This window comes from Peromyscus californicus, unplaced genomic scaffold (genome assembly GCF_007827085.1).
Source record: "Peromyscus californicus insignis strain IS unplaced genomic scaffold, ASM782708v3 Scaffold_16__1_contigs__length_79575227, whole genome shotgun sequence".
Taxonomy (NCBI): Eukaryota; Metazoa; Chordata; class Mammalia; order Rodentia; family Cricetidae; genus Peromyscus; species Peromyscus californicus.
The window spans coordinates 33,025,614-33,038,424 of NW_026294458.1; positions in this window are offsets into that span (position 1 = coordinate 33,025,614).

Consider the following 12,811-nt stretch of genomic DNA (forward strand, 5'->3'; position numbering starts at 1 on the left):
TGGTAATTCTCCAAGGTTTTCTAGGTCTTCTGCCCCAGACTAGAACTGCATCACTGGTCCCTCTTATCTGAGGCTTCCAACTTTTTGATATGAGCGGCTGCTGGTTTCTCGGGCTCTTTGTTTGCAGATGGCTATTATGGACCTATCGTGCCTCTGATCACATAAGCCAATCTAATAATCCCCTCTTGTAATTACATATACATTCTATTGGCTTTGTTCCTCTAGAGAAGCCTGGCTGATACAGATTAGTTTTGTGGTGCATAATGATTCCTGGGGACCATTCTCCATTTAATAACATTAAAGCAGGGAAAGCTGGGGTCTAGTCTGCTCTTTCATCTAAGAAGTATGATGGCAGAATAAGAATGGGAGAGCCAGAAGCCTGCAGGAGATGTAAGCAAGAAAATACATTTCATCAGTTAGAACTCCTAAGAGTGCTGTAGTCCTGGAGTCCCAGGGAAGGATCTTTGATAAACCACTGCCTGAGAGAAGATGCTGCAGGGAACATAACGGGACCTAAGGAACATTTGGAGCAATGGGGTCTGTTAAGTAGGCATTGGATGGGTGGATTCAGGATGAACGTCAATCTAGGGAGTGGAGCTGATGTGAGGAAGACAGAGATAATTGTGTCTCATTTAGAAGCCACATGATAAGAGGGAAAAGGAATGAACAGGAAAGTGCAAAGGAGTTCCCTGGAAGCTGCATAACCATGGAGCTCCTTCAAGACTGCACATGCTTAGGGATTTTTAAGTAACCTACTCTTAATAAGAGTATTAAAACAATATTATTTCTTCTGCAACTTTGCAATTTCATCTTACCCCAACCAGAATAGCAAAGATCAACAAAATGACAGACAATAAATTCTAGAAAGGATATGGAGGAGGGGAAACCCCCATTAACTGTTGGTGGAATCACAAACTTGTTCACTCACTCTGGAAATCAGTGTGGAGAGTGCCCAGGAAGTAAAATGAATCCACCATAAGACACAACTATGTCACTCCCTAGTGTATACTCAAAGGACTTGGCATCCAACTCCACAGATACTTCCTCAGCCATCATCATGGCATCTCTAGTCACAATAGCTAGGAATAGAAACAATCTGATTGTCTTCCAATGGATAGTGACAATGTGATATGTATACACTGTTCAGCTGTAAAGAAAAATGAACTCATGAAAATATCAGATAAATGAATGGAACTAGAAAAGATTGTATTGAATGAGGTAACACACGCAGAATGACAAACAAACTTTGGGTGTTCTCTCTCATCTTCAGTTCTTAGTTCCAAATCTTCAGATGTGAATATGTAATCTGGAGTATTTGAAGAAAAATGGACCATGGATCAGGGCAATAGAGGGAAGAATAACAAGACACAATCCATTTGATGGGAGAAATGGGAAAAATAGGTGTGGGGCTTTAATTGGGGAGGGAGAAGGGAGATAAATACAGAAGGAGGGAGGAGGGCAAAGTAATAATAAGGATCTCTGAACAAGTCATAAGGAATTATATTACCTATTTACTTAAAATTTCATGTAGCACAGATAAGTCTGTGTATATGAATATAGTTAAAATGAAAATTTCCCAAATGGGCTGACAAGTCTCCTCCCCAAAGCCACAGGTCATCTAACAGAAAACTCCAGTACCAGTCATGAGAAGCAGCCGTTGTTGTGAGGCTTGTCCAAGAGACTCCCAAAACATTGTCAGTTACTGCTGTTGCCCCTGGTTGCTTCACAGAGGTTGAAGGTAAGTCCTTATTGCTGAAGACACCATCGACTTTTGACATAGGTCCAAGCAGTCTGAGATAGATCTGACCTGAAAGCCTCTTCCTTGAGAACTAGGTTTCATAATACAAGAAGGCACCACACAAGCCTCTGAAAGAGGGAAGCAATCGATAGTCCTCCCCAGCCATGATGCTGCAACAACCAGCGTGACACATTATCCCTAAGGGTGGAGTAGCAGCGTGCATAACTTGGTGGTAACCAACCAACAGCTCTCTAATTAGACTTAAGGTCAACAGGAGGGAAATCATGCCTGATCCTGGAAGCCTACCCGACTAATTCAGGCTAGTGAATTCATGGATTTTGGAAGAGCACCTACAACATAGCTTTACTACAACATACCAGGATGATATCTAAATATACTCTTAAGTATTTGTCCTTATACTCACAGATAAATGTAATTCTTACCCCTCACCAAAGAAACATCACTCTGCCACAGATGGAGAGAATTAGAGAAAACCAAAACCCGATCAAAACTCAGAGAACAAGTTCTGTGTGGAGCCCAAACCCAAATGATACATCTACTACACAACTCCTGCACCCAAGGCTCAGAGATCATAGCAAAAGAGGCAGAAAGATTCTAAGAGTCAGAGAGACAGGAAGTTTGCTGTGAGATTTTATCTTCTAAAAATATCAGAGAAGTTACACCCAGGATGTCTCATCAACATAGCTGCCCAAACAAGGCCTGAACAAGGACACCAAGAGACATACTAACATGGAACGGGGAAATCTAACTGAGTCTTAACCCTGGACAAAGAACTACAGGCAAGTAAGGAATGCTGAGAGAGGTAGAAATATTTTTCCTACAGGGAAGAATCCCCCAATTGATTATCGAATACCAAGTAGTCAGCCTTGATATCATACACATACAAGTAACATATGAACTGAGTAGTCTGTATGTATATATTTAGGAATACACACACACATACAGACACACACACACACACACACACACACACACACACACACACACATCTCAGTTACTATTCTGTTGCTGTGGAGAGACACAATGACCAAGGCAACTTATAGAAGAAAGCATTTTAATTGGGGGCTGTTTACAGCTTCAGAGAGTCCATTATCATCATGGCAGAGAGTGTGGTAGTGGGCAGATGGGTATGGGGCATGGTGCTGGAGCAGTAGCTGTAAGATACATCCTGATCTACAGGCAGCAGACAGACAGAGAGAGAGAGAGAGAGAGAGAGAGAGAGAGAGAGAGAGAGAGAGAGACAGAGACAGAGACAGAGACAGAGAGACAGAGAGAGACAGAGAGACAGAGAGAATGAGAATGAACTGGGCCTGGGGCACAAAGCCCCCCAGTGACACACTTCCTCCAACCAGTCCACACCTCTTAATCATTCCCAAACAGTTGCACTAAATGAGGACCAAACATTCAAATGCATAAAGGGACATTCTCATTCAAACCACCACAATGCTTACATACATACATACATACATGCAATACATCATACATGTGTGTGTGTAAAACAGCAATTAAAGAAATAGAGGACATTAATTGGAGAGAAAACAAGGTCAAGGTGATTATACATGGGAGAGATTGGAGGGAAAAAAGGGAGAGTAATGACGTAATTATATTTTAACTTCAAAAAATGTTTTTTAAAGAAACCAAGAAGTTCTTAAAATTGTGTTGGTTGCTAAAATACTTGGATAAACAAATATTTATGGGAATCAAAAAGACCCAGAGCTCCAGATCCAGTTTGGTAAAGGAAGGGAGTAACATCCAGGCAGACACAGGAGCCACAGGCCAAGGGTCAGCCGGCAACCGGCCCTGCAGACCAAGTACTGTCTTTACTTTGACAGTTGAGCGAGCTGCCCCGTGTTGGCCTCAATCACTGTTTTTAATTAAGCACAGGTTTGGTGCCCTCTGTGAGTGCGGCTTCTCTCCTCGGGAAGAAGCTGGCGATTAAACTGCAGGAGGCTGCCTAAGCCATGGAGGTGGCCAATGCCAGGAATGCCTCCCTGGAGAGGGCCAGGCACAGGCTCCAGCTGGAGCTGGGGGATGCCCTTTCTGACCTGCAGAAGGCCTGCTCTGTGGCAGCTGCCCTGGAGCTGAAGCAGCAGCACTCAGACCAGGCCCTGGCTGCCTGGAAGCAGAAGCAGGAGGAGGCCCAGGCGCTGCTGCAGGCCTCTCAGAAGGAGGCCCGGGCCCTAGGCACTGAGGTCCTCACCCTCAGGCATGCCTGTGAGGAAAGCACTGAGGCCCAGGAGACACTGAGGAGGCAGAACCAAGACCTTCAGGGTACTGTCAGCTGGGCTTGCAACCAAAGCAAGACACAGGGCTTGAGGAGAGCCTGGTATGGGCGAGGCTGCCCACCCTCCCTGAATGGAGAGCCTTGGCATTTTCAAGTTCCCATCGGTGTTTTTATGTTTTTGTTTTTCATTGTCTAATGCTTCATTCTGGAAATAAAAAAGCTCCTACGGAGGTTATTTGTATTAAATTAGATTAATTCTAAAATCAAGACTGGCTTTGTATCTTCGCTTCTAGTCCCACTCTCTGAAGGAAGCCATTCAAGGAGTTCCCGGTACTGACAGCTTTTCCAGGCTGTCTGTGTATGTGTTCACGATGATACTTTTACCTACTTTACTTCTTGTTCTGCACCTTTATTCATTTATTGATGTATTTGTCATTTGAAGCTATTTCTAAAGCTGTCTAGTGGCTCAGCAAGAAAAGATGCTCGCCATGCAAGCATGAAGGGATAGTGTGGGTATGATTCCCAGAACCAACATGAAGGTAGGAGAGAACCGGCTCCACCAAGTATACATGCATTCCATGGCATGGTTACCTGCTCCACATATACATACATACATACATACATACATACATACATACATACATACACACACACAATGACAATAAACAAAGCTTTAAAAAAATCTATTAATGCATTTATGTATCGGGCACTGTTCTATACTCAAGTATTCAGTTTTTAAGCCAAGGAAGAACTTTGGTGTCAGTTTCCTTATCTCTAAATGTAGATTATATTGTGTCACATTAGATTAAATAACATCTCTCAATTTATAGCTGACAGTAGCATACCTGGTCTCCAGCATGTATACATGTCACTACTGAGCTATAATTATTTCCCATGTATCTTGTGGTTCTTTGAATCTCTTTAAATTCTAATTTTGAGATTATAATATAATTACATTTCTCCTTTTCCTTTCCTCCCTCCAAACCCTCCCATATACCTCTCTCTCATATACCCTCAACTTCCCTTCAAATTCATGGACCTTTTTTTGCTCACTGACTATTGTTGAATGCAAATATGTATATGTATATATGATGTATGTGCATTTGCATATACATATTTCTAAATATAACCTGCTTATCCCATATAATGTTTCTTGTATGTATGTTTTCAGGGCTGGCTATTTGGCACTGGACAACCAATGGATGTTGTAGCTAGAGTTTTCCTGCCTGGCCCACAGTCAGGACAAATCTCTCTCACCTGCCAGTCCCACAGCCGCTCAGACCCGACCAAGTAAACACAGAGACTTATATTGGTTACAAACTGTATGGCCGTGGCAGGCTTCTTACTAACTGTTCTTACAGCTTAAATTAATCCATTTCCATTAATCTATACCTTGCCACGTGGCTCGTGGCTTACTGGCATCTTCACATGCTGCTTGTCCTGGTGGCGGCTGGCAGTGTCTCTCTGACTCAGCCTTCCACTTCCCAGCTTTATTCTCCTCCTTGTCCCGCCTATACTTCCTGCCTAGCCAATGGCCAATCAGTGTTTTATTTACTGACCAATCAGAGCAACACATTTGCCATACAGAACATCCCACAGCAGGATGTGCTCTTCCCTAGAGAGGGACACTTTTCCTGCTCCCACCTTTCCTCAGTTGCCTGTAGTTCTTTGTGTAGGGTTGAGGCTTCCTGGGCTTTCCCCCATTCACTTCAGCATTGGTGTCCTCCTTGTTCAACTCATGTTTAGGCACTCAGGTTGGTGAGACTTTATGAAAGTAGAATGATATTACTAGGAGACACAATCTCACAGAAAACTCCCTGATCCTCTGGTCCTTACAATTTTTCTGTTCCTTTTCCTGCAACTCCCTGAGTCTTAGGTGCAGGAGCATTTTGTAGATATATCCATTGGGACTGGGCTTCACAACTCAGCAATTTGATTGCTTGTGGTTTTCTGTAGTGGTCTCCATCTGTTGTAAAGACAAGTTTCCTTGATGATGGGTGAAGATTACACTCATCTGTGGATGTAAGAACAACTGTTTATAGATTGTTGTTAGAGATTATATTGGTCTAGTAAATTAGTGATTGTATATTCTTCTCTAATAACCATGACTTCACTAGCACTGGCAGTTACCTAGGTTTCCAGTATCAGGCATGATAGTCTTCTTGTTGAACAGGTTTTAAGTCCAATTAGAGAGCTGTTGGTTACAACCAAAGTATGTGCACCACTATTGCATGTTAGTGTTAGTATAGCATGCTGGTCATTGATGAGGCTCGTCAGTATCATAGGGAGGTAGACTGTTGGTTGCCTCCCTTCTTTGGAAGCTTGCATGGTGCCTCATGTACCGTAACAGCTAGACCTCAAGGAGGGGACATTCAGGTCAGTTCCAGCTCAAGGGTCTCTGGGCCTTGTTTCTGAAGTGCATGGTTTCTTCAGTAATAAGAACTTACTTTCCACAGACGGGCCCCAACCAAGGGCCACAGAAATAGGCTATGTGTTTGGGAAGTCTTTTGGACAGCCCTGGCTAAAAGCTTGAAAGAGGGCTTCTCATATCTGGCATGGGGGTTTTGCTAGGTAGCCTTTGACTTGAGAGATCACTATCAGCCTAGATGAGAAAAGTTCATTAAAACGCTATATGTATATTTATACACAGAATTATGTATACTATAGGTTTCTTTTTCTTTTTTAGGTAGATAGTTAATAGTATGACTCCTTGTGGCTTTTTCGGACATCATTATTGTTATTTTACCCACCTCCCTCCTTCTGTATTTATCACTTTCCCGCCTCCATGAAGAGTCCCCCTTTCCCATTTCCCCTATCAGATCACTTGTATCCTGCCTTCACCCTCTATTTCACTCCCTGATACCCCTGTCCTGGCAATAGTCCTGTTTTACTTTGCTGGTTTCTGCAGTTACTACGGGCTATGTATGTGCATCCGAAGACTTGGAGCTGAGATCCTCTAATGAGAAATAACATATGTCATTTGTCTTTCTGGGTCTGGGTTACCTCACTCAATGTTCTCTTTTCTGGTCCCACCCATTTATATTCACAAAGACCTGCCACATATGTTTTAAAAAGTTGTATATGGCTGTGGAGTGAAGTACTTGCTATGTAAGCAGAGAGGCATGATTTCAACCCCCAGAATCCAGCAAAAAGAGCTGGGTGTGTTGGAGGGCACATGTTATCCCAGAACTGGGAGGCAGAGACAAAGAGAGCCATGAGGCTCACTGACCAGGCAACTGAGGCTACTTGGCCAGCTCCAGGCCATTGAATTATCTTGTCTTGAGAGATAAGATGGATGGTACATGGAGAATGACACCCAAAGTTGACCTTTGACATCCACACACAGGCATAAATACATATACAAGGACACTTTCCCCCATGTACCCACAATCCCCCATAAACACATATAATCCAAAATTTAAAAAAAAAGGCTTTTATAATAAGGGTGATAGATACTTCTTTAACAGTACCTTATTCATTTTTAGATCTGATTATCCACAATTGTAAGTACTTCTGCATTATAACATCATACACATACATTTATACATTTGTAAAAATAGTTCAGAAGAGTAAATCCCTAGAAATGAAATTTCTGGGTTAAAGGAATGAATTCTAAAATTGTGATATGCTGCCAAACAGCAATACAAAAAAACAGAATGCTTACTGCAGAGCCAATATGATGTGCCTGAAAAGTCTGATGTGCCCTGGAAGCAAATTCCTTACTACTGGAATCTTCTCTGTTGACCTGCTGTCGTGGTTTGAAAGAAAATGGCCCCCAAAGGGAGTGGCACTATTAGGAGGTGTGGCCTTGCTAGAAGAAGTGTGTCACTGTGGGGGTGGGCTTTGAGGTCTCTTTTTCTCAAACTTCCCTCAGTGTGACAATCAGTCGACTTCCTGTTGCCTCTGAGTCAAGATGTAGGACCCTCAGCTCCAGCACCACATCTGCCTATTTGCTGCCATGCTCCCTGCCATGATGGACCAAACCTCTGAACTATAAGCAAGCCACCACAATTAAATGTTTCCCTTATAAGAATTGCCATGGTCATAGTGTCTCTTCACAGCAATAAAAGCCCTAAGATACCTGCACAGTCCACAATTAGCTCCCTGACTGGGCTGTGAGATGTGTTAGAACAGTAGCCCCAGAACTCATCTATGTAACCACCTGGGAACAGACAGCCATGCCCACCACAGAGTTTCTACTCAGTGGGTGAAGCATGTAAGTTTGCATTTTTTACAGGCTCACAGGTGAGGCTAATGCCCATTTTTGACCTGGGGTAGGGCTGGAATTTGGGGCTGTTTTGTTTTAAGATCTTTTGGTGATTGTTAAGACATAGTCAAAACTGAGAAAAATTTCCCCTGTGTTTTCTTCAAGCAGAGAAGGGTTACAATTAACACAAGAATTTTCACTTGGTATCTTTAGTTTTGTAAGTTTTTAACATTCTTTGCCTAACTCATCATAGCCCAGGATCTCAGAAACAGAGTTCTTGACTCTCTTTATGCTGGCTCTGGAACTTTTGATCCTGTTTGACCCTGTGCCATACCTTTCAGAGACTAGAGTCTCTCTTCATGAAGAATCTGAACCAACAATCCTTTGTAGAGAATGTTACACTGATATCATGGATCCAAGACTGAGCATCCTCACTAACATAGATGATCTTTTATCTCTCCCCAGAACTGGTTTCTAGGCTTATGAACCAGGTGAGAGACAGAATCAAGAATGTGGTGATACATTGTGTACCCTAATGAATTCGCCTGAGGATTAGAGGACAGAGCCAGCCATGAGATTAGACAGAGCCAGGAGGTGGTAGCACACACCTTTAATCCCAGCAATTGAGATCTCATGCCTTTGCTTGGGAAGCACACATGCCTTTAATCCAAGGAAGTAAGGTGGCAGGGCTGAGAAAGGTATATAAGGCGTGAAGAAACAGGAATTCACTCTCTCTTTAGGCTGAGGATTTATAGAGGTAAGATTTAGTGACTGGCCTTCTGCTTCTCTGATTTTTCAGATTTCACCCTGATATCTGGCTCTGGGTTTTTTGGTTTTTTTTTTTTTTTATTAAAAGACCATCTAAGATTCGAACAACATCTTGGAAAAGGTTGAGAAATTGAATCCACAGGAGACTGAAGCCTCGGTGACGCTGGAAGAAGCAGAGGTAGATCACCAGGGAGGGGGAGTTCTCACTGGGCAAGATCTGCCTTCCAGAATTAACAATAGGCACCACAGTGTGACACCTCGTCCCATGACTGCTACATTCTAGGCACCACACCAAATGCTTGATGTGCACTTTTATGTCATCACCCCATTTTATAAAGGAAGAAACCAAAGCTGCAATTTGATCAAAAGTGAAAACAAGTTTGTAGATTGCAGTGAAAATTCAGCCATGATTATCTTGTTCACTAGATTATTTCCAGTTCCTAGACTCTTTCAGGACTCAAAATGGTGGGCCTAGTCCAGGTACATTAGTATCATCAAGAATGAAAGTCCTTTCTGTAGCAGGAATCTTAAATGGTCTTATTCATAAGAACAAACCTGGAGCCAGGTATCCTGTTTCCTCAGACTGGAAACCTCTGAGTCCTCATCCAGAATGGGTCTCAGCTGAACTGCTGCTCAAAAGCCTGAAAGCTTAACCAGCCAAATGCTTCTAGTTCCTGGTCTTCATGCCTTATATATCTTTCTGCTATCTGCCATCACTCCCTGGGATTAAAGGCTCACTTCTTGGGATAAAAGGCGTGTGTCACCATGCCTGACTGTTTCCAATACGGCCTTGAACTCACAGAGATCCATAGGGATTTCTGCCTCTGGAATGCTAGGATTAAAGGCGTGAGTGCCACATTTTCTAGCCTAAGTGTTTAGTGGCTTTTCTGTTCTCTGACCCCAGATAAGTTTATTAGGGTGCACAATATTTTGGGGAACACAATACCACCACATCTTTCCCAAGCTGTTGAATCAGGATGTGCATTTTAACAAGGTTCCCTTGGGGTTCCCAGCAGTGTTAACATGGAACCCTGCTGTCCTGTAAAAGGGGCTCAGTGAATACTTGTCAAAAGTCAAAAGTTTAGGGGCTGGAGAGATGATATATAAATACTCAATGACTCAACAGCACTGGCTGTTGGGCCCTGACCCCTGTTTCTTGGGGAGCTGTTGCCTTGCTTGCTGAACTATGCTAATTCCCTGCTGTTATCATTCCTCCTAAACAGCTTACCGGAGGTTCCTTGTTTGCATATCCTGCCTGTTGGTGTAATGCTAGAATGCAAAACATCTGTAGTGAACTTTTGCCCTCCCAGGTTCTTCCACTGTGCTGTAAGTCTGTATTTAAGGCCTCTTCTCTCCTTCAATAAAGGGCATTCTACTGAGACGAATGACCCGCTGTCTTGTCTCTGTTTTAATCCTTAGCCCCTCGCTCAGACATGGTGAACGGGTAGTAGTGCCAGTGCTATACTGGCTGCTCTCCCAAAGGACCCAGGTTCAATTCTCAGACCCACATGACAGCTCAAAACCATCTATAAGTCCAATCCCAGGGGATCTGACACCTTCTTCTGACTTCTTCTGGGCACTAGGCATTCAAGCAGTGAATATACATACATGCCAGCAAAACATCCATATACATAAAATAAGATTTTTTTAAAAAGCCAAAGAACTAAATATCATCATATCTGTGATCTCTTTAAATAATCAGAAGCATTTTCTCCTTGACCCAAAGGAAGCCTTTGGGTAGGCTTTCAAAGGAGATTCCAAGTGGCATTCTCAGACAATGTTTTTGAAAGTAGAGTATTTGGTAGAATTTTCAGTGTTATGATGAGAATTTCACAAACAGGATCTGACTTTGTCCTTGATGTGGGCTGCATAGTTGAAAGTGTCCTGAGGATGACCTCATTCCAAAGAAGACAGTGAACTGACAAGGAGGTTACCAAACATCCAGGACCTCTTTGTTCCCAGTTGAACTTCGTCCTCTTGATTCAGCCTTTGACTAACCACCTGGACACATTGAAATCCAGCTGCTCTCTACACCCACATCTGGAGAGAAAAGGAAAGCCCTAGCAGCCAATCTCAGGCAAAGACCTATTGAAAGATGCCATAATGGGAAAAGAATGACAGACCACCTGTACAAGCATAATCTTTAGATTCATCTCAGCACCACAGCTCTGTCCAAACCCAGTGAGTCAGATGTGTCCCTCTGCACTGTGTGCAGTATTCCAGGGGACAGCTCTGCCCCAACTGGTACGCCATCATACCTGTTCCTCCAGGTGTTCCACACTGTATAAAGAATGCCATCAGGTAATAGAACAAGTTCGGGTGGGTGAGTGGTGACCCTGCAAGACTGACTCCTGTTTACTTGATGACCTCCATTTCACTTCTTATGTTTGGCTTTCTGACCATCCTTCCTGGGGGTTCACTGAAACCGCTATGTTAACTGCAAGACTTTATGGTAAAACTTACATATGACAGCAAAGTAACGAGAACTGTAATTTTCCACCAACAGTTTTAGCCCTGTGTAGTTTCTCATCTTTCTAGTGTGTTAAATCAACCATGACTTACCTCAAAACAAAGGACATTGAGGACACCGTGCTCATACCACTAGATGGCAGTATATTCTGAGCCTCATCATCATGGCTTCATCAACTTGGACATGTATTTTTGCTTTATTTTTAGTTCTTTGAGGATTTTATGTAATGTGTCTTAATCTTATTAAACTCTCCAATTTCCCATAATCCACCCTCCTTCCCTATCCACCTAATTATGTGTCTTTCCTTTGTTTCCCCCAACACACCTTTGTCTTCACATCAAGTCTAATTTGTGCTACCCACATACCATTGGGCATATGGCCATCCACTGGAACATGGTCAATTTACCAGGGGTTACATTTTGAAAGAAAATCATATTTCCTTATCTGTCTTATCTATCTATCTGTCTCTCTATCTTTCTATCTATCTATCTATCTATCTATCTATCTATCTATCTATCTATCTATCTATTGCCAATAGCTACTTATCTAGGAGTGGGTCTCAGAGTCCATCCCTCTTAATACTGGGATCTGGGGCCATGTATTTATAATAATCTTAAGGTGTTTTTCTTTTCTGGGTGAATATTTACAGAAGAAAAAAACCATCAGATCTTTTAATAGTATAAATTCAAGTTATCCTAGGAGGCCTTCTCTAAACATTTGCTTTCTCTGTGCTTCCTAGAAGTTTAAAGGTAGCATTTTCCTCCTGAAGAAACTGCCATTCCCTCTAAGAAAGTTCCTATCTAAGCATGTGCTTAGGGTTTATATTGAAGTAAGCACCGAGAGAACAAAGCAGACCTTACTGATATTCCCAACCTCATTCTTTTATTTGAGAAATATTATTCTGTTTTGCTTTTAACTTCTAATGGTATGTATTAAGCATCTCTCAGGCTATATACAGAAGGTTGGCTCATCATCTGAACTCTCGAGAGTTAACTGGATAATAGATTGTAGCACAGTTAGGTCTTCATGTTATCAATATCTGCAATGTTTAATTTGCATTTGTTATTCTCTTATATGCATTTTGTCTTTGAAACAAGGCTTAAAATTTACACTTTAAAAGTTGGTGCACCTTTATAACATTCCTGGAAATAAGTTCCTGACCTTTATTTAAGAATTCAGGGACTCAGTAGCTCTTCCTACATATAGTAGGACCTGATTACAGTAAAATGTGCCAAGTGCATCCTGAATGGCCTTATTCTTCACTTGTCAGCATTTGGGCATGGTTGTGTTTCTCACTCTTTGAATGGATTCACCTTGCCCTCTATCTTTCTGTAATGTCTACAGTTAAATACAAGTCACCAGGTAGGAGCTGCATCCTTCATT